The sequence below is a fragment of the Spermophilus citellus genome (genome assembly GCF_964194105.1).
Source record: "Spermophilus citellus genome assembly, chromosome: 1".
Taxonomy (NCBI): Eukaryota; Metazoa; Chordata; class Mammalia; order Rodentia; family Sciuridae; genus Spermophilus; species Spermophilus citellus.
The window spans coordinates 52220206-52243593 of record NC_138182.1 but is presented as its reverse complement, the minus strand read 5'-3'; positions in this window follow the sequence as shown (position 1 = coordinate 52243593).

The following is a 23388-nucleotide window of genomic DNA, read 5'->3' as shown; positions in this document are numbered from 1 at the left end:
GCCATCAATAAAATATCACAGCTATTACATGCAGAAAACCTAACAGAATTGGAAAGTTACGACCTCATCATATGGAAATAATAAGACCATGTGCTTTCATGGCTGTTATAGCCATTGGTTGAATGTTTTAAGTGGAACTTTAAAATAAGTGAATGGGGAAGTGTTGACTTGAACACAGATATTGCAGGAAATAAATCATGCTGACAACATCTGAAATCACTGATTAACTTTAGTATCAAAAAATAGGTAAGCATACGGACGTTCACTTATAATGCAATAATAAATACACAGTGCTATGAAGGAAAATACATTTTGTCAAAATCAATGCAAAAGTTGAACCTTTAGAGTCATGTTTGAACCTTTAGAGTTAACTCTCAATTTATAGGACATTTTGGTAGACAGCAACTTGAGGATACAATTATCAAATTTCAAAATATGAAAGATTTCACCAAACATGTGGAAATGACCCAGTTTTTTTAACAAGTAAATGTCAAGAGTTAAACTAGAAGGAGGAAAAAATTATACATCATGAAAATTTCATGACACATATATCAAATTAAGTGTATCTTCTTTTGAACCTACTTCAGCAAAAGAAAAATAGATATTTTTGAAGGAGACTGTGTAAAGTCAACATGAGCTGCTTATTAAAAAGACAAAAAAATGCTATTGGTCATGTTGTGTATGATTATATTTTTCTTTATTTATGTCTTTATTTGTTAAATATACTAATAAAGGTAAATTTTTGGTAAAATGAAAAATTTATCTAAGTACAAATTTAGAAAGATCCCCAAAATCTCAATAACAACAGCAAAAATGTGGTAGAATGAAAGATAGAATAAAAATGTCAAAATGATCAAACTGGCAAATGGTCATATTGGTTAATTTTATTACTCATTCTAGTGTTGAGAGTTGTGACACTAATACAAAATAAAAGCTCAACAAACATTACCTATAATTCTTAAAGAAACAAGTATTCATGGCCTAGGAGAGAACTGTCCCATGGTCCAATTAGTTCCCTCAGAATGATCCTCAAAGGTCTTATCTATAATTGCTAGAAACCAGGGGGGGGATATATGAATGCAGACATAATCAATTCTATATAGTATTGGATGATAGCTTTAAGAAACCTTATTAAAAAATCTTGGTAAGAGACAATAATAGAAAACAAGAGAGTGAAGATGGCAGATTAGAGGAAGGATGTGCTTTGCAGAAGCTCCACAGCACCAGACTTACAAAGCAGGAAGACTGCTCCTTAGGGAGGTGGGTAATTAAGGGACCTGACTAAAACTTTATACTGGACTTTAAAAGAAACCATAGAGTGAAGTAAGGAATCTTGTAATGCAAGAGGTAATACATTAGAGATGTGCTAGCTTGACCACCAGTAGGATCAAGCAGAAGCTGCTGAACAGTGAGGCAGAACAGAGGCATGCAAAGAAGACTCTGGGCTGTGTATTTTTTAATAAATTAATAAACAAATAAAAATTGGCTTGGGGAAAGCCTGTGGAGCTGGTTTTTAACAGACAGCATTAGTGGGGAAAGTGGTTCAGTAAAAATCAGCCCAAAATAACATTTGGCAGATTCTGGAATCACTGGTGGGAAAGTGTTTGGTGGGTATAGAAAACACTCCTCCTGGTCACCACACAGTGCAGGAATCATCTGTAAGTGCTGTGCAGCATCTAGCAGAGATAGGAGATAGGGAACTCAAAGGATATTGCCAATAGTCACCTATCATAATTCCCAGAGTGTACCCGAAATCAGAGTAACTGAAAAAGGACCAAGAAAATTGTATTTGGACCATACAGGCTCCACATACCAAGGGGAGTAAGTTCCCAATGTTACAGTCACCCCCTAAAAGTTATTGGGAAGACACCAACAGAGGCTTCACAGGAGTATCTGTGTTCCAGGGCTTATGAAGGGTAAGGTGAAATCTGTGGAGGTTTAGTCTCTATACCCTAAAAGTGGGTTTTACCAAAGGCTATATAGAGATCCAGATGTCCTGCAGAGACTGGCGCCTCTTCAACAATAGGAGTTGTGGATCAAATCTATAACCCACAGAGTTCCAAAGGGAACTTCCAATTTAGAACTGTGCTCCACTCTGCCACCTGTTAACACTCCACATCTAACCCACCCTAATGTGAGAGACAGGAAGTTGAGAGCTACTACAATCAGTTTTGACTCCTAGCCAAGATGGTAGCTAAGTGAGGAACACAAAGACATTGGACTTAAAAATCCCCAGCCCTTTATATGAAATGAAAACTCATCTTTGCCAACAATTTTGACCACTTCACCAGAAACAAGCCCTTTATTTCTCATTATGATTTTGCTAGCCTTTACAAAAGTGGTGTCCCCCAAAAGTTCTGGTGTGAAACAATGCAAGAGAGTTTGAAGGTGAAATGATTGAGTTATGAGAGCTTTAACACAATCAGTGCATTCTTGCCCTCATAAGGATTAATAGAGTGGTAACTGGAGACAGGTACGGGTGGCTGTAGGAGATGGGTCCCCTGAGGGTGTATATATTTTGTGGCATATATTTTGTCCCTGAAGAGTGCAGCTCTCTGCTTCCTGGTGTGATGTTCTGAGCCACTTTCCTTGGCCACACTCTCCCCTCATGATGTCCTGCCTTACATCCCTCTACTTATAAACCCAGGAATGGAGATGGCTATCTATGGACTGAAATCTCTGAAACCACGTGTCTCCAAATAAACATTTCCTCCTCTAAAATTGTTCTTGTTAGGTCTTTTGGTCATAGCAGCAAAAAAAGCTGCTAAAACATTTTTTTTCCTTTTTTCTTCTCTCTTTTTACTAGATAATCCTTTTTTTTAACTATTTAAAATTTTTTAAAATATCATTATATTTTATTCTTTTTAATTTTTTCCTGTTCTGTAGGATTTTGTGTACGAGTGGTATGTGTGTGTGTGTGTGGGGGGGGGGGGATATGCTCACTGTGCCAATAGATTTGAAAAATGTATATGTATATATAAAAAATATATACATATAGTATAATTTTGTTTTCATTTTAGTTGCTTTTTTCTTTACTCGTTTATTATTTAGCAATGGTTTGACTTAGGTTGGGTATAATTATACATGAATTTGAACTGTTTTGATCCTGCATTTGCTTATTCGTTCTTACCTCAGTTTTGACCTTCTTATTACCTCTTTCTCACTCTCTTCCTCCACTAATAACAAATTTTCCTGTTTCCTCTTTGTCCTTTTCTTTTAAAAATTACTTTAATTACTTTAATTTTATTTATTTCTCCTTTACAGCCTACTTCTGCTGCCCATCTCCTGCCTCTCCTCTTTTTACTTCTTAAAATATTTCAAACTTTCTCTTGCCTCCAACCCTATTTTTTGTCTTTGCTTAAGGAATTATGATCCTTTTAATTTTATAGTTTCAGTAATTTCTGCCCCAATCATGTTGTGATTACCAATAGAGCGAATGATGTAATGGACACCTGCTATTTGACGACTCATCTAGTTCAGTTTTTATTTTTATTTTTGCTCATGTTACATTTGACCCCACCATTACTATATAGGTGTTGATTAGTATTACACATGTCAAAATAGACACTGGACATTTATCTTAAGGTTGTATATCTGTTGCTAACGTTAGTGCTAAGTTCGCTTTCTCCCTTCCTCTAAAAATAAATGGAAAGTATTGGGACATTTCAAGTTCATGCTCACAAACTCAACCAAGCAAAGGAATCTCACCACACCTAAGCCTCAACAATATTTCACTATGTAGAACTGGGGAGACAAAAATTCCAAACCAAGAACTAGGCCCCAAGGAAGAACAATCAGGGAACAATCTCACTCCTTGACATCTATTCATACTCTTGTACTTTGTGCTTAATTTTTCTATAAAGATAAAAACAAAGTCAATGAAGTTAAATAATTCACTTTGAAGAATGTTATTTAGAGATGAACCTCTTAAGGAGATAAGCACAACAGATTCTATCTATATCCATTTATGCTACCTACTTTTGATGTGTGCCCTTGGGTGAATCATTTCATTATTTTTTTCCCTATTTTCTATGTATAAGATGGTAAAAACAGAACATTTCAAAAAGATGCCTTGAACTATGTCAACAATTGTGCCTGGCACACAGTAAGTACATTATTTTCTGTATGATCATCACTCCTGACAGCAAATGTAACTGCAGTAGAGCAAGAGAATGGCATGACTATTGGAAGGAAATGTGCTACAGATGTGGAATTCTGTGGCCAGAAAAAACATCCTGGTTTCACAGGTACAGGTCACATGGAGCAGTTGTTGGATTGAGCAGTCATAATGGCAAGCATTAGTCTGTGATTGGTTACTTTCTTACATAGACATGTCTATTTATTTTGTCCATGTTTCATTTGCACATTTTATTGATTTCTCCTAATCAATATTGTGAAGACCATGGAGACATTGCAACTAGTGGTATTTATTTACAACTCCTCCCCCCAGGCACTGTTCTAAAAGCTTTATATCTTAATTTTTATATAAACCCTCAAATAGGTACAGCAATTCTTTTCATTTGGCAGATGAGGGAACTGGGGTTAATTTACGTGACTAGCTACCGGTCACACAGCGAACAAGTAGAAAAACTGAAATTAGAACATAAGCACCCTGATTCTAAAGTACAAATCCTTTATCAAAATGGTAGATTATTGTCTACTTCATAGAAAACATATTTTATATTTGTTTATGGTTGTTTCTTGTTCTAAAACAGAGTTTGAATCTGACTTCACAATTTGTGTTGTGTTATTAAGTGAATTTTATTAGTCTCTATAGTGATAATAGTATTAACAATATCACAGGATTCACCAGGATTAAATGAGAAAATAATATAGATTACTTTTAAAAATATTTTTTTGAAAGTCAATATATCATGGTTTTTGTCTTGTTAAAATATTAGTTACTACTCAATTACTTTGCAGTTTTAGTACTTAATTTTTACTATGCCAATAGCAACATTTTAAAATTCTTATAAATTCATTATATATGTGTGTATATACACACATATATACACAGATATATATGTATGTATATCTGTAGACTATGAGTTAAAATTAAAATTTTTTTCTAAGTCACTGAAATCATACTTTACAGTTAATACAGATCTGGGGTCACAAACTCTAAATTTTGAGTAGAGCATTCTGACAATCCATCATGGAAGAGTAAATGGGAGGTAACAATGAATTTGGCCTGGTGCCTTGCCCATAGTAGGCACTCAGTAAATATTTGATGAATGAATGAATAGCACTCATTGCAATATTTCCCTGCTAGAGAACAAACACAGGAAATGGCAATACTAACCTTAATGTCATGGTTAACCACAAATATAGGAGGAAACTCAGCCCAAGTGAACTTATAGACATCTAAAGAAGTTCCTAGGGAATAGAAACAGAAAAATTAGTGGGTTAAGACTGAGCTTATATTTTATAGGTTAGTAAAATTTACTTATTTCATTTGATTATTTTCGGTGCTGAGGATTGAATCCAGGGTCTCATAATAGAATTTCTTCAGGCACACACAGAAAACCCATTCATTAAGCCTTGTATAGATAAATATGTTAACACCATTTTTAGGATTAGAATAGAAAATAGTAATTATTAAAAATACTATTTTCTTTTTATGATCTATTTAATATATTACATGAACATAATGTAGATATAGGTAAACTTGTATATAGTTGGCAATGTTTTACTTAAGCATTTGTATAATAATGCTATCTAACAAACCACTGCAAAATGCAGTAGTTTAAACAGCACACCTTTGTTTTCAACTCACCTGATTATAGACCAGTTACAGTTAAGTCAATCTTGGCTAGGCTAGGTTCTATCTCAAGGTGCAAGTCAACCAGGAATGGCTGCATGTTGTGATGTGGTTAGGCCTGCTCCTTTCTCTAATCCACCTTAGACTACTAGCTACTCAAGGCATTTTTTTTTCTCATGAAGAATGAAAAGGATCATTCAGAGTCTGCTTCTATTATATCCAATAGCATTTAATTGTTAAAAGAAGTCATATGGCCTACCTTAACTACAATGCAGCATTAAGAGGTACACCATACAAGATTCCTCCAGTGCGGTCCTATGAACTGTAAGTGAATACAAGTGATCATTTTGAAGAAAGACACTTTGTCAGACTCTCTGAGAAAATGATGATCAACTCTGTGCAAGCAATTAAGCAAAGCAGTTAATCATCATTGGAATACAAGAGAATAGAGGATACATTTGAGGCCTAGAAGTAAACTGAATGTATTACACAAGGAAGGAAATTTGGGCACAATCTTGAATGGGAGGAGAAATACATGAGAACTGAAACAAAGAGTCAAGTGAAAAAACTTTGGATTAATAATTACTTGGACTCTAATGTCAGAGTAGGAACATCTAAATCTTGGGATTTTTTTTTAACTGAAATATGCATCCTTCTGTGAAAATTATACTTTTCTGGACAGAATTTGTAACCTCAAAAAATATTTCTGCTGCCTTTTGTATATATATACATGTATAATTAATACAAATGTAATTTTATATATATATAAAAACTTATTGCATATGGTTAGCAAATTCTGATATGACTCTTTTTAAAATATTTTTTACTTGTATGTGGACACAATAACCTTTATTTTACTTATTTAAATGTGGTGTTAAGGATTGAACATAAGGCCTCTCACGTATTAGGTGAGCGCTCTACCGCTGAGTCACAACCCCAGCCCCCTGATATGACTTTTAATGATCCACAATCATGTGTAATTCTCTCCAATTTAGTGTAATGGAAACTGTAATTTGGTTCTAACCAACAGAACATGACAAAGATAAAGGATTTTGATGTTATGATTAAATTATAAGATCACTTGAATTTAAGATAAGGGGTGACCTCTTTAAAGTGGATGTAAAGGTCAGACTCTGTAATCAAAATATCAGTCTCTCTGTGTCTCTGTCTTTCTCCCTCCGCCTTCTTTCTGTGTCTTTTGCTCTCTCTTCTTTCTCTGGCTTTGAGAGAACAATCTATAGCTACATGGAAATGAATTTTGCTGACAGTGTGAGAAAGCTTGGAGACAGATCCTTCCTTAGCTGAGCCTCAGATGAAAATATAGTCTTTCTGAAACCTCAAATTCAGCATTGCCAAGAGTCTAAGCAGAGAACCTAGCTAAGCCAAGCTCCTGATTCATGGAAACTGCGAATAAAAAAGTATATGTCTTGCCTTAAAACTCTAGGTTTTTGATAGTTTCTTGCATAGAAAAGGAAAACATATTCATTTCACTAAAATAAAGCAGGATGGATAATATTACTCTTCAATAAACATTTAGGAGCAGACTTCACAGAAGAAACTATTCCATGTGTATTCACACTCAGAAAGGGAAATTTAAATGAATGATTTTAGTGCAGGGACTGGATGGTATTGATATTTACAAATATGTTGTATATATGATTACTTTACAAAAATTATTATTAGTTGACAATCAAAACAATATAAGCCAAACATTGTCATCTGCTTTCATGCAAATTGATTTTATTATTTTGATTAGCATATTTAATAAAAAGATTCTTCTGCATTTTATTTCAAAAGCTATGTGAATGTAATGTAATAGAAGAAAAATATTTTAATATATATCAGAAATATTGAGAAGAAAAAGTTGAAGTGTTAAAGATTGGTGTTCCCACCCAATATTGTTTAAATATTTCTTCACTGGTTAAATTTCCTGTGAAGTAGACTCCAAAGGGAGGAAACAAAATGTGTGCAGGAACATTATTCTAGAGTGTTTTGGGGACCAAAACCTGCAAAAGGGAAGAAGTTAGAATCAGTGGGGCAAAGCAAGAAGTCAGTCTCCAATACATCCCAACCACCACTTAAGCCAGTCCTCAGAGAAGCTGTAAAGCTGGGGTTGCTCTTAAGAGATGTCCTGACCTGGGGGTCAGGGTCCTAGTCTTCATTCCCTTACATAGGACTTTTGTTAGATTTATTAGATGCTGACTATGCAGGGAAGAAGAGCAAAGATGCTCTTGAGCTGAGCACAGTTTGTGGGAAAGTCTATCAGCTGAGGCCTAACATCTGGCAACAGCTCTAACAGCTAAGAAGTCCTCTAGTCTCAAAGGTGGCTGGAGGGAGCATTACCATATGCTTGATCCTGATACTCAGCTTTTAATTGCTGTGACAAATGCCTCAGAAAAACAATTTAGGGATAGCACCATTTATTTTGTCTCATTGTTTCAGAGGTGTCAGTCTATGGTCTCCTTTCACCATAGTGAAAAGGTGTGGCAAAGGAAAGCTGCTCAGCCCATGGCAGTCAGGAAGCAGAGAAGGAGGAAGGGGCCAGGGGCAAATGTTTGTCCCAGGGACACACCCCCACAGACCTATTTCATCTAGCCTGTGCCCCATCTGCCTATAGTTCCCACCACATCCATTCAAATTATTGAGCCATTTAATGGATTAATCCACTGATGAGATTAGAGCTCTAATGATTCAGCATTTCTTAAAAGCCCCACCTCTGAACATTGCTGCACTGGGAACCAAGCCTTCAACACACGAGGCTTTGTGGAACATTCCAGATCCAAACTATAACACTAATATATAATTTAATATTATATTGAAATTTAGGCTAAATACATTAATCTGGGAATTCGAAGTACAAAGAAAATCAGTCACCATTATTTTACTTTCTTTTTTTTTTTATTGGTTGTTCAAAACATTACAAAGCTCATGACATATCATCTTCCATACATTTGATTCAAGTGGGTTATGAACTCCCCTTTTTTACCCCAAATACAAGTTGCAGAATCACATCAGTTACACATCCACATTTTTACATAATACCATATTAGTGACTCTTGTATTCTGCTACCTTTCCTTTCCCCTACTATCCCCCCTCCCCTTCCCTCTCATCTTCCCTCTCTACCCCATCTGCTGTTGTTTAATTCTCTCCCTAGTTTTTTTCCCCTTTCCCCTCACAAACTCTTATATGTAATTTTGTGTAACAATGAGGGTCTCCTTCCATTTCCATACATCTTCCCTTCTCTCTCCCTTTCTCCCACCCAACTCGTCTCTGTTTAATGTTAATCTTTTCCTCATGCTCTTCTTCCCTGTTCTGATCTTAGTTGCTCTCTTTATATCAAAGAAGACATTTGGCATTTGTTTTTTAAGGATTGGCTAGCTTCACTAAGCATTATCTGCTCTAATGCCATCCATTTCCCTGCAAAATCCATGGTTTTGTCATTTTTTAGTGCTGTGTAATACTTCATTGTGTATAAATGCCACAGTTTTTTAATCCATTCATCTATTGAAGGGCATCTAGGTTGATTCGAAAGTCTAGCTATTGTGAATTGTGCTGCTATGATCATTGATGTGGCAGTATCCCTATAGTATGCTCTTTTAAGGTCCTCAGGGAATAGACCAAGAAGGGCGATAGCTGGGTCAAATGGTGGTTCCATTCCCAGCTTTCCAAGGAATCTCTATACTGCTTTTTAAATTGGTTGAACCAATTTGCAGTCCCACCAGCAATGAACAAGTGTACCTTTTTCCCCACATCCTCGCCAGCACTTATTGTTGTTTGACTTCATAATGGCTGCCAATCTTACTGGAGTGAGATGGTACCTTAGGGTGGTTTTGATTTGCATTTCTCTGACTGCTAGAGATGATGAGCATTTTTTCATATACTTATTGATTGATTGTATGTCCTCCTCTGAGAAGTGTCTGTTCAGGTCCTTGGCCCATTTGTTGATAGGGTTGTTTGTTATCTTATTGTTTAATATTTTGAGTTCTTTGTATATTCTGGATATTAGGGCTCTATCTGAAGTGTGAGGAGTAAAAATTTGTTCCCAGGATGTAGGTTCCCTGTTTACCTCTCTTATTGTTTCTCTTGCTGAGAAAAAACTTTTTAGTTTAAGTAAGTCCCATTTGTTTATTCTTGTATATAACTCTTGGGCTATGGGCGTCCTATTATGGAATTTGGAGCCCGACCCCATAATATGTAGATCGGAGCCAACTTTTTCTTCTATCAGGTGCAGAGTCTCTGATTTGATATCTAGCTCCTTGATCCATTTTGAATTAACTTTTGTTAATTAACTATGATTTTACTTCTCTTTTTTCTTTTTTTTTTCTTATCTGTAAAATATGGATAATCAGAGTTGTACTCTTACTAACCTCAGATATATTCATTCCCTGGATAAGGAGAGACAAAGTGAGAGATAGAACATAAACAAATCAGAATACCTTTAACCATCTTTTTTAGGAAGATATATATCCAAATTATACTGAAATTAACAGTAATATGTTCATATTTAGTTTACATATTTTAAAAATCAGATCTCTTTCTTAGAAACCTCTTTGCAATTGATAGCTGCAGCCTTCATGACATTGTAACAATGGTATTTCAGTTAAACCCCAGACAGCATAGTGACTGTGAGTACTTTTATTGATCTTTGGACCCTGAATAAAAAACAATTCTGTGGCAGTTGTAGAGCTTCTTCATGGTGGTGGCCAGTGATGAAAAGCCTCCTCTTTCACCTTAAGCATCCCAATTCTGCCCTGGGAGTTTAACTGCTTACATTAAAACTCAGACAAGTACCAAGTAACTGTGAATTGACACCAAAAACACTCCTCCAAATTTTATAAAGGAAAAATAAGAAAGTAAAACTGGGGGAAAATGCTACAAGAAACCTTCAAGATTAAAGAATAAGAAAAAGCTTAATGAAATCATTTAAAAATGTCATTAAGAGAAGAATAAAAGACACAACTCTCTTGTAACTGAAGACCAGACTGCCAGAGGAGAGCCCCATGGTGTCCGGATAAAGTGCTATCATCCTTTACTTTAATGAACTCTGTACTGACAAGACTTTTATGACAAATTTTGTGCTCTAGCAGCAACTTCAAATCTGTATGAGATTTGGAGCGCCATTTAAAGTTATATCTGGCCCTGTCATTCTTGTGTGACGAGTTCCCTCAGTCCTCATCTGGGTCACTAAATGGAGATCCCATGATAGAGGAAACCGACATCCCATCCATCTTGCTTTGCATGAGTGCGCTCTGTCAGAGAAACTACATAACAATGTTAGTTTTATAGACTCTCAAGAAATGCAGCCATGAATTGGCTTCAACAGCCCAAATAGGAACATCTTGCAAGCATCAATTTAGAATAGTCAGAACCCTTAACCAAAACCAAACCAAAACAAAACAAAAAAAGGAAAAAAAAAAAAGAAAGAAAGAAACTAAAGAAAAAGGAAAAAGAAAAGCTACCAATTCCTCCAACTTATGCATGCATTTCTTCAAAGCTCCTGTATAACTGTTTGTTTGGAAAGGGAAGATTAATTATTCTCCCTTGTTTGAAATGAGGGAAAAGCATATCATATTAAAAAAAATTATTCAAGAATAGTCAGTAAAGGCAGCACATTATATAGTTAATTACATTTTATTAGCATTTAACTTCTTACTTTCTTAAAGAAATAAAATCAAACTATGCCATCAGTTTAAAGGGGAAATTATCTTAAGTTGTGGCAGTTTTTTTGTGCAATTATGTTATTTTTCTAATTCTGTGCTATCTTTGTTTTTACTGGTAACATGCATTTAAAAGAAAAAGAAAGGAAAACAAAACCTTTAACCTTTTTGTTTCAGGTCTAACCTGAAACATGGCATGATTAATAAAAAAAAAGTGAATTTGTAGGATGCTTCAAAATATTCTGCTGTTTTTAATAAAAGTCATGATGTGCAAAGTAATTCCTAAATGCTATATAAGTCAAAATAAAGGTGGCATTGTCACCTGGACAACAAAAGTGAGTCATGCACATAATTAAAAAAAAAAGCATCACAAAATATCTTATGTGTTGCTTCATCTTTATGGTGCATAAGGGAAGTTGTAAGAAACTGCCTAGACCCTTATGAAGCCTAGAAGCAATAAACAGAGTATAACCCAGGTCCATTCAACTGTAAATGCTTTATTAAAGATTAGCTTAGAATGGACTGTAAAGTTACTGGCTTCAAATAGCAACAAAAAGAACAATAATTGAAAAAGATAGAATGACAAGATGTACTTTACTATTACCCCCCCAAAAAAAAATAATAATAATAAAGGGTAACCACTGTCTACCGAAGGATGGCACTGTAACAAGTAACACTTTGAAATGCCATTTAGGAGTCACATCTGCTCCCTGAAGATATCCTCCAACATACATTTTGTTATAATTCTTCCTGACCTCTTGTCCATTGAAATGCTGGGATCTGTAGAGGAAATTTCATAGAAAGTATCCCCTTGAAACGAAAGAACATCTTACACTTGCCCTTCACTGATATAAACTATATTGAAAACAATTTATGTTGCTCAGCAACATTTAATATACCAAAATAAAACTCCACCCTTCACCTGGCTCTTGAAAGCAACAAAATTGAATTTCTTAACATGGCTTCTGATATCTATTTAGTTTAGATCAAATGTAGGTTAAAGTGTAATCTTTATGTAATTTGATCACAGATTCCAACAAATAGTATAGCTATGAGCTGGAGATGAAATAGGAAATTCCAAATTGTTCTAAGCATGTTTGAATCTAGACTGTGAAGCAGAATCAAGGTGGCTCCCAATGCCAGCCTTGCATTTTCCAAAAGATGTGGCATCTCTGTCTGAACTCCCTCTGAACTCCACTTTACAAAATAATGGTGAAATAACAGAATCATGTAAACAAAGCAAAACAAAAGACTAGGTGGCTGCTATCGTTAGCATCATTAAAAATTAAGTATTGCTGATTTAAAGCAAATATTTAATGCTGACAATACCATTCTTTGCAACAGTTTTCCTCTAAGAAATGGAGTTGTTTTAAAAAACTGTGGTTAAAGTGTTAGTATATTTTTTCATAAACATATATTATTTCCTTTTCTTATTGTTAAATTTTTCCTTGTTCTCACAGCACATTTTATTTGAGAGATTTTGGATCCCCTTTAAGAATTACAACATATAAACTCTGACTTTTCTCTTTATAATATCTATTAAAAGTTATATGTGTGTTAAAATGTCAAAATATTTAAATACATAATATTTGTATCAAACCTGTAAATAGATTCTGAGATATCAAAAATAAATGATTCAGCTTTAATGCTGAAATAAGTTTTCCATATAACCCTAAAAGAAACAATATTTAAAACACATGAGAAAGCCTATATCTTAAGAGATTAGTATTGAGGTGCTCTTTCTTATCTTGTGATTTGTAAGCTCTATTATTTGTCCTATTTTTAAATTGGAATAAAATTAACTCTGACAAATTAAACAGGTGCTCCACCTTAATTTTTATGTGTTCTGGTCCATTTTCAAATATGAATAGTTTATACTTACCACGTATACCAACTATCCACACCAGCACCTTTCAAATGTTAAGGGCCCTAGAGGGATTTGCATTTTGACAACTAACAGAAAAGGCTATAGTTAATGAAATGAAAATGCAGTCATGTGATTTGAGGAGTTTATATGATCACTATTAAATTGTGGTGCTTTAGCAGCCTTCCAACAACTATATATACAGTCATGTAATTGACCTTGTGTTTTTTGGTCTAAAGCATTAAGAAGAAAAATTCCCAAATAATCATGGGTTTTAGAAGTAATGGTACAGAATTAATAGTTATTGGAGTGATAATGAACTAGTGTAAACAAATTTTATTTCTTAGAGCATCATTAATTTTTCGGCTGACTAAATGTCCCTGCTTCTCAATGTATTCTGCAGTGCTCCTTTTCAGGTCATAAATTATGATCCACTCTCTTTGGCCTTTGTCTTTTGTACATTCTGTTTCCTCTTTTTGGAATTTCATTTTCTGCCCTTCTGGTTAAAGCCTACTATACTTTGTTGCTCAGTTGGGATGTTCCTTCTACTGGGAAGCTATTCACATTAGTACACCTGACCCTGATCAAAGTAGGTGTTGCCTCCTGTGCTCCCAACACAACACACCTTTGTTCAGTCCATCAATTATTTCATGGTGTAATTTGAGGACCTAAATGCCATTTACCTTATTCATTGCTCTTTTACCCTCAGCACACAATATTGTATTCGCCAGTAGATTCTTCATTGTCTGAATAAGAGCCAATATGCACCAATACTTCTGTATTCTGTCACCACATCTTGGTGATATCTGCCCTTATCATTTGGGTAAATTCACTACTGCACAGTAAATTTTCTTTACATTGTAGAAAGAGACCTCACTACAATTGTCCATATTGCCCATGACTGTGTAGGCATAGTATATGCTTCAAAGGTAAAGACTAAGCTAATCCCTTTGACATCAAATCTGAAACCACATTCACCAACAGGCTTTTTCTCTTAAAACAGTCAGATCTTTTTCTCATTTTTCTATGAACATCTGAGGTAACTCTCCAGAAAAAGCATGCTGTTACAGAATTAGTTGTACAACACCATCCTATTGTTTATTTTTCTGGGGGCAGGTAATACTAAGGAAGCATCGTTAGACAGGTGGAGCAGTCTCACCATGATGCAGACCTCACACCACTCTGAAACACAAAGACACTCCATTACAAAAGTCACATGCTAGGCAGAAATAGCTGGATCCATGTTTAGGCATGGCTGGAGGCTGCTCTTCAGAGTGTGAACGTGGTGACTGAGCTAACACCCGGGACTGGCATCTAGCCATATTTCTCATGGCTGTGCATCGTGCTTCATGTCTTGACATGAAGTAGGTTCTGAATGGTACATTTACACATCTGCACACCTTTGACACCAGTGTACCCTCTGGAATATTAGTTTCATGGAGAAAGGTTTCTTTTTTTAAATTTTATTCATTGCTTTATCACTATTGTTTTTTTTTTAAGAGCACCTCATATGAATCAAAGCTAAGTAAATATTTGTTGCATAAACCAATGTTCAATTCTGGTTTTTGAGTCCATTTCTCCTTTTTGTTCCAAATATTGACAGAGATTAGGGATAGAACTTACTGCATACCCTTAAACTACAATATGTACATAGTCTATATCATAGTATTCTGATAAAGATCATATTCAATAAGTATATGAATTGATGTTGAAAATTTCAAAACACTGCATAAGTATCCAAAATCAATACTATTGACTTTGCCATTTTTTCCTTTTCCTTCTGTATTAGTTGTTGTTTTAATTGGCATTAGCCAGTTTAAAGACTCTTGATTCTGCATTTAAGTTTTATTCTCTCATTCACTGTAACATTTTTTATTCATTTAATTTTTTTCCAAAAGAAAATCTGGCAATGCTACAGAGATAGATATAATTTAAATTCAAAATTGTTTTCTAGAAGAACATACAAACAATTTGCTGAATGAAAACCTGAAGCCAACGGATACAGTGCAATGTGAAAATTGTAAATTTGTCATTAAGAGTTAAAATGAATTCAGTATCTCACACTCAAAAAATGTTATATCTACTGGTCTTTTTTATAATAAACAACAACTCCACTAGATTTAGTCTTGATAGCTTTATCATTTCTCAATTGGGGGTCATCCTAGTTAGTCTGAGCTACCTTGACCATGACCACTCTCACCTATTTCCATTGTCTACACTTTTCAGAAACCAGAGACACCTTTGCAGTTAACTCCCATACTTTATCTCTTTCCTAAATACCTAGAAACTCTAATAAACTATTACACAAAAGATGCTAATTGCAGCCAACTTTTTTGGAGTGATTCCTCTGTGCCTTATCCTGTGTTAATTATGTTTATATACCATCACATCTAATTCTCACAACAATACTGTGAGGTAGTTATATAACAACTATTCCCTTGGTTTTCCAAACACAAGGGAGAAAGGAAATAAATAGCAAGTTTCCTATACCACATAGCTCTAAACTGGGAGGTCATGAATAAAGTACAATGACCTTAGGGTTCATTTTCTTAATTGGATTACTAGAATGCCTAGTTAGTTATTACTGCTATGTTTTCAAATCCAGCACTAGTTATTTCTCCTGCTTTAAATTTTTTTTAGCTACATATTTTTTAATGAAATAAGTAACACTGTAGTCTGGCATTCAAATTTGCCTACTTACTTTTTCAGTTTCGTCTTCATCTCTCTCATTTACATTTTTTTCTTAACTGCTAAATAATCAACTAATAATCTCACCCTAACCCCTGTATCTGATTATATTTCCAATTTTATGAGCTCTGTTTTATTTTACCCATTATATTCTATCTATACTTCAAAGAAAATGTAAGGAAAAAATCAAGAAAATACAGAATTATCTCAATTCTTAAGCCAACATGCTTCTGTGGTGTGGGCACTTGCATTACAATTCCTTGTATATCCTCTCATATAATAATGGATATCTAAGTTTGGTCGTACAATGTAAACTGTGGCCTTTCTTCCAGCATGGTGACTTTTGCATAGTATATCTAATAAATAATTGCTAAATTGACATAAACTAAAACCAAAAGGGTACATTTTTCCATTTCCATGAATGTGCAAAGCATGTATTAAGAATGAGATCATAGGGGGTTACTCTGTTTACTATATTCCTTACTTATTTGGGTATGGAAATTTCATTTAATTTTTTTCTACATGCAAGTATTGCTTTTGAAATGAAATGTTTATGCTTTCATTCAAATTCTAAAAACCTTCCTTTACAATAAAACAGAAGGGAATTTAGGGATGGCACATTCTGTATTGGCATGCTGGTCTTTAAATTTTTAGTACCATCTTTAGCTATTACTTACCTTTACAGAAGGAAAAATACTGGCAGCAAATAAAAATCACATCTGCTGTTGCAACTATTGTCATAGGTCCTTTTTTTTTTTAAATCCAAAATGGCAGCATAAAACTGCATAGAACAGAATCCCAAAATGTGGGATCCTATCCAGGTGCCCCATTGTCCTTTCTGTCATATTATAAATGTAACAAAAAGACAGCACAGGCATTTGGCTACAGATCTGACTGCCAAAAGTAATAAATAAAATGTTTAAAGGTATGTCTCTTTCAAATGTAATGTCTTAATATTCCACAAAAAGAGACATATTAATTCCAACATAACATGAGTCCATGTGCAATGGCAGTTAGTTTCCTGTTAGATGTGATCCATTGAACTCTGTCATTAGATATGAGGTTCTAGAAAATATGTGGAAAGACATAATGTAAGAGAAGAACTGTCTTTGCCTTCAAATTTGGTCAAGTTTAGTTCCCATCTAATTTAATCTTTCCATTGAAAGCTAAGAGCAATAATGTGTTATGGTGGAAAAAAATAGCATTTCCAACCTAATAGCACTGGATTAGGATATTGGTTTTATAGTTGGGAGATGTTTTCAGGTTAATCTCTTTAATCTTTAGTTTTGTAAATTTGAAAAAATGAAACTTTTAGAAAATATTAACAATCATATATATATATATATATATATATATATATATATATATATATGAACTATCATAGAAAGTCATTATGTCTGAAAAAATAGGTGTTTGACAAGTAATAACTAATTCTATTATTATTTTATTCCTGCTATATATAAAATACAAGCAAATATAATAGCAAAAAATATAGACACTGAAGTATACACCATACAAATGAAATAGATCATAGGCACTCACTAGAAGTTTCCTTCAAGATAAAAACTGCAGAGGCATTTTCTATCTTCTGTTTCTGAGAAACTCAGTCCAAGTAGGATATGAATAAACACTTTGTAAGAAGTCTATTCTTTTTTCTCAACTCTTTCTAATTTGCAGTTCTTTGAGATAATTGCTCATCAATATCTACTATATAACCACAGAGGAGAATGTACATAATAACAGACTAGAATGGCAACCATTCTTCCAGTCCTAATTTTAGGCTAGGACAAAGATAACTGCCTACCTATGCTTTTATTGTTAACAAATCACTATGTAAAATTCATTCATTCATCTTTCTTCAACTGACATATACAAAGTTAAATATATGTGCCAGATGCTATACAATATCGATTTGGAATTTGTTCTTAAAAAGCCAGTCAGTATGTAAAAAAGGAGAGGGGAAAAAAAAAAAACAGTGACTTTCTCAGAAAACTTCAGGCTTTTATAAAAGAGTAAAGAAAACATAAAAAATATTTTTCTCTGAATGTGTTCACAAAACTAAACGTATCATCTATCTTTCACTTGAGATAGAGGGCTCAACTGAAATTCATGAGCTAAATCAAAGCTTCCGACTTATATTTCAATCATCTCTGTCAAAAAATATAATGTGGAAGCATAGAGGAGGTTGTTAAAAGAGAATGGAAATATAATATAAATGAACAGATAGTAAGAGCAATTTAGTTGCTCTATATGAATTCATATCACTGAGCCCAGAAGTATACAGCAAGGAGTTGGCAGAACTTGCAGAAGTACTATAAAAGCAGTGTTGCCAATATTTGAGGAACTGGAGATAATGAAATGCTCACTGGAAAATTAAAGATCAATGAGTGTTCCTTCTTGCAAGCAACTAAAATTTCTGGAAATGATGTTTCAATAGATGGATTAAAAATCTCTACTAATAAACATTGACCCTTAGCAATCAATATATGTTTATACAAAAGAAAAACCAATTCACCCTTCAGCTTCTAAAATCCTAAGTTCATCAGTGTGTCAAACAAAATGTATCTGAATTTTATCAAGTCTTATGCCAAAATCTTTGAAAATAATTAGATAGTTCAAGGATTGATTGTGTAACTAGGTGTTTCTAAACAGAGTAAGAGTGGGAACATTGCTAAATGGGATTAATAAATTTTTGTCTTCAGTTCTATTTGTTCAAAAGTTTGAATGACATAAATTTGAAAGCTCTAAGAAATTCTGTATCAGAATATAAAAATAATTAAACAGCATATAAAATCTAACATGCTAGTAGTTGGATATCTCTAAATGCATAAAACAAACTATATTATTACCAAGTCGTAAGACTGACTTGAAAATAGCAAGTGTGTGTATGTGGCAAGGACATACCTAAAAATTGAAACAATATTATATATCATCAAGTCAAATCTTCCAATTATCTAAGAAATTTTTTCAGAACAGTAATTTCATGACTTAGTACAGTGGTTGGGGTTTTTCTTCTACATATAAATTTCAATATAAAGTTCTATAGGGACATGAAAATGATCATAGGTTTATAAAATGCATTGTATGTATGACAATTATAAGACTACTTATATAAATAACATATGTAAATTTATATTGTACTTAGAAGGTCATTTATAAAATTGTCCGCATTCAGAATAGCAACTATTTCCAACCTTATAGTGACTTTCTATATTCTAAAAATTTTCTCATAAATTGTTAAGTATTATATATGTTAATCATAAATTAAAATGCAATGGAAATTTAATTTCCACTTTTCGCCAAATTCAAATCTTTTTAAAAATATAGGATTTCATACTAAAAAATGATGAAGGGGTGATGGGTCATGGTTGTGTTGCAGACAAAGCCTTTATAAATGAATATCTGGCATTTAAACCAACCAATTTTTGAAGAAAGACATTTAGAAAATTAACTATGGGGTGCTAAACAGTTCCAAAATGAACAATTTCAATATCAAAGAATTAAAAGTGAAACCTTAATAATGCTGGAATATATTTCTGTCTCAACAATAATCTTCTTCACACTCACATTGTCAAGGTCCAACATGAATTAAAAAATATCATCTTATACTATTCTAAAACTTGGTTTAAAGTATTCCATACACACGTGACATGCATTAAAACTTCACTAATTTTAAATGAATTCAAAATTTATACAATTTAAAATTGGTTAACTATCAGGTAAAATTTCCACTTTGATAATTTTAGTTGTAAAAAAAATCTTAATAAAATAATTTTCTCACTTTACAATGAAATGTTCAATTTTGTAATAAAGGCATTGCAATTGTCTTTTTCTAACACTAGTTATGCTTTGATAACAATAATTACTTACTGGGAAACCTCCTTCTGTATTTTATCACATTAGAATTTTATAAATTCCCTCCTCATACATTCATCTAATGAAAATATTTGTAGGGTTCTTTTGATAGATTAACCTTTATTATATCAGTCAGGGAAGATTATTGTATATAACAGATAAAAATCTCACTCCTCAAGCATTTCTTATACTGAGTCAATGTCTTAACTAATTTTCTTTATATCTTCTATCCACTTTTCCTTTTATACTAATATTTAACAATTGCCTCTTAAACAGCTATTCAAATATTTTAAACTGTTTTGATGTTTCCCTTTAATTCATTTTCTTCCAGTTTGAAATAACCAGGTCCTTTAATTGTGTTTTGTTTGACATAGTTTTGAAACCCATTTCCAACCATCAACTTTATCTGAGATGCCAGGATTTCTGAATTACTCCCTGTTTATTCTTTCCATGCCTCCTTTGTGCCCTCCTATAATTTTTCAGTGATGAGTTAAAATGTAGCTTACCAAAAACAAAATTTTGATTTGTATAAAATATGTAGATTTAGAAAAGAAAATACATATTATATGCCTTGTCCAGGATAGTATATATATGTGTATGTGTGTATAGAAAAAATGTGTACATTAAAGAGACACGTAAGAGTGTGTGCCTAATTAAGCTTTCTCTCACCTAACTCACCCACAGTAGTTCAGCCAAAAATGTTTCTTTTAGGGCTGGGGATGTGGCTCAAGTGGTAGCGCGCTCGCCTGGCATGCGTGCGGCCTGGGTTCGATCCTCAGCACCACATACAAAGATGTTGTGTCTGCCAAATACTAAAAAGTAAATATTAAAATTCTCTCTCTTTCTTCCTCTCTCTCACTCTCTCTTTAAAAAAAATTATTAAAAAATGTTTCTTTTAAATATTTTCTACCTTGTATTTCTTTCCTTATTTTTATTTTTGGCACTGAAGGCCAACATATTCAACCATGTTGATTTTCATTTTCTTAATTTCAGTCTGTTGTTTTAGCCCTTTAAGATGTTGCCTACAATTAATTCTGTCCAAATATTATTTGTTGCTAGACGTGGTGGTGTATGCCCATGATCCCAGCAGTTTCAGGAGGATGAGGCAGGAGGATCACAAGATCAAAGCCACCCTCAGCAACGTTAAGGTACTAAGCAACTCAGTGAAACCCTGTCTCTAAATAAAATACAAAATAGGTCTGGGGATGTGGCTCAATGGTTGAGTGTCCCTGAGTTCAATCCCTGGTACCAAAAAAAAAATTATTTGTAACATTATCCAATTTTGAGTCACCTATAAATTTAGTAAGCAGACCATATAATTCATATAATTGAAAAATAAATATAATAAACTGTAGCCAAGCATAGATTCTTGTGGCAATCAGATGATGGCCATTGTCTAATTATTTACATGAGGATATTAAATCAGATGTTAATTTCTTTTTCTCTGATATCATCCAATATATGTTCCAAAATTTATGGTCTAGCAGTCATAAATGCATTCATAATGCTTTTATGAAACAAAAATACACCATAGTTGTAATGAGCCCAGTTAACTTCCCCCAGTAAAATTGTGTGGTTCCTTCCTTAGTGCTTTTGTTGAACTTATTATGTACCTACAGTACAATATCTATTCGAATTGCATTAGAGTCATTTGTTTGCGCAGCAGGTCAGGAAATGGTACTCAATATTTATTAGTTGAATGAATAAATGAGTGGTAGGTAAGTATGTATTAACTTTTTAGTCAAGGACCCTAACGGAAAATGACACAAGATTGTTGTCCTGAACATGCTGAAAGACTTTTAGCCACACCTAATGTCTTCATAACTAGATTCAGTATATTACGATTATTACATGGCTATAAGTTGTACAGATGACAGGAATTGCTACTTACATTTAGAGCTGGGAAAACTGGAGTAACTAAAAATTATGATTGCTTCAGGGTCCATGACAAAGTGATTTAAAATAGGACTCACACATTGTTCTTTACAGAAATGTTCCACTCAAATCAGGGACACATCTGTCAAACGAGAAGAGCTGCTAGAGGGTATATCATGTTTTGCCAATGCAAATTAATGTAGCAATGTGGAATTGATGTTTTCTTTTTTTATGTGGTTTCTTCATTTGTTATTTTTTAATAATTATGGATGGAACTATTTCTATTAGTAAATATCATGTATTAGTTATGTAGTAAGTGTTGTGCTATGTGTGTATGATACTGTGTAGACTCTATGGGAAGCACTAAATATAAGATATTTAATTTGCTATTCATAATGCATATATGTATAGATAATTTCTCACCACTTTTGTGAGTTCACCCTCTATTTAAGAACATACATTCATGGGAGAATTAAATAACTAAATTGATGTATGATTAGCCAGTAGTTTTATAATGTAACAAAGATAGTATTTGTTTTTAAATTAACCTAATAATTGAACACATATTTAATGAATGTCTACTATGTGTTAGTAATGGAATTCCCCACTGGATGAAACAGGATTCTATGCTCTGTCAAGTTACAACTTAATAGTAGAAACACTATTGAGAGACTTGGTTGCTTTTTGGTCCATAGAAGATTCACGAGTATATTGAACCTTCAATGCTGAATCTTGAAAATTGAATAGTCACAGAATAGAGGGAAGCTCAATTCCGGGCTAGAGAATAATCGACTTTGTGCAAGAAAAGTAATGACAAAAAATAGATACTGCTCCTTAAGAAATGTTGTGTTTTTCTTCTTCATCTTTTGTTCAGTTCTTTAGATATATCAAATAGGAAAACATAATGATACAGATTTTAATTAAAAAAGACCACAGCTTACACTAGAAAAAAATGAAGACAAAATCATATCCTGATTAAATGAGTCTTAGCGTCCTTTGAAAACAGTAAAATATTTATTGCTCTATTACACCAAGAATTTATTTTAAGTTCAAAACCTGAAGATCTCATTTATACCCTCCGAATCTAAATGTCAAACCTGGTGTGAAGACTAAAATAAAACACGACTTAAAGAGAGAAAACGGTCACACCACAAGCTTCCAACTTACCTAGAAAAGGCCACTGCAGTGCATTTTCAATGCTGCCTGTCATTCAATTTGCAAATTACAGGTCTTCCATTGAACATTGATGATCCATCACTGCCATGACAACAAAAGCGCTACCTTAGCGACACTCGCTGCTGGTGAGAGGCTGACATGCTGCTTATAAATGCTGTAGTTGGGAGGTTAGTGTAAATTCCTTACAAAGCAACATAATGAATCACGCCTTGGAAATGCAATTGAAGTCTGTCAATTTATTTGTGTGAAAATGCTTTTCAAACTTTTGTGTAGTTAAATTTATCTCCTTAATTACAAGTTCAAAGGAAATGCTTAAATGTACATATATGAACCTTAAATTTTTGCTTAATTATTTCCTTTAATTGATGGTGAACCACTTCTCATTTTTAATCATAATTCAGAAAAAAATAAATGTCAAACACAGACACATCAGAGTAAACATAATTTGAATAACTTTTTAATAAATGGCAGTACCAGTATATGAAAACCAGCCATTATTTTATATATTTTA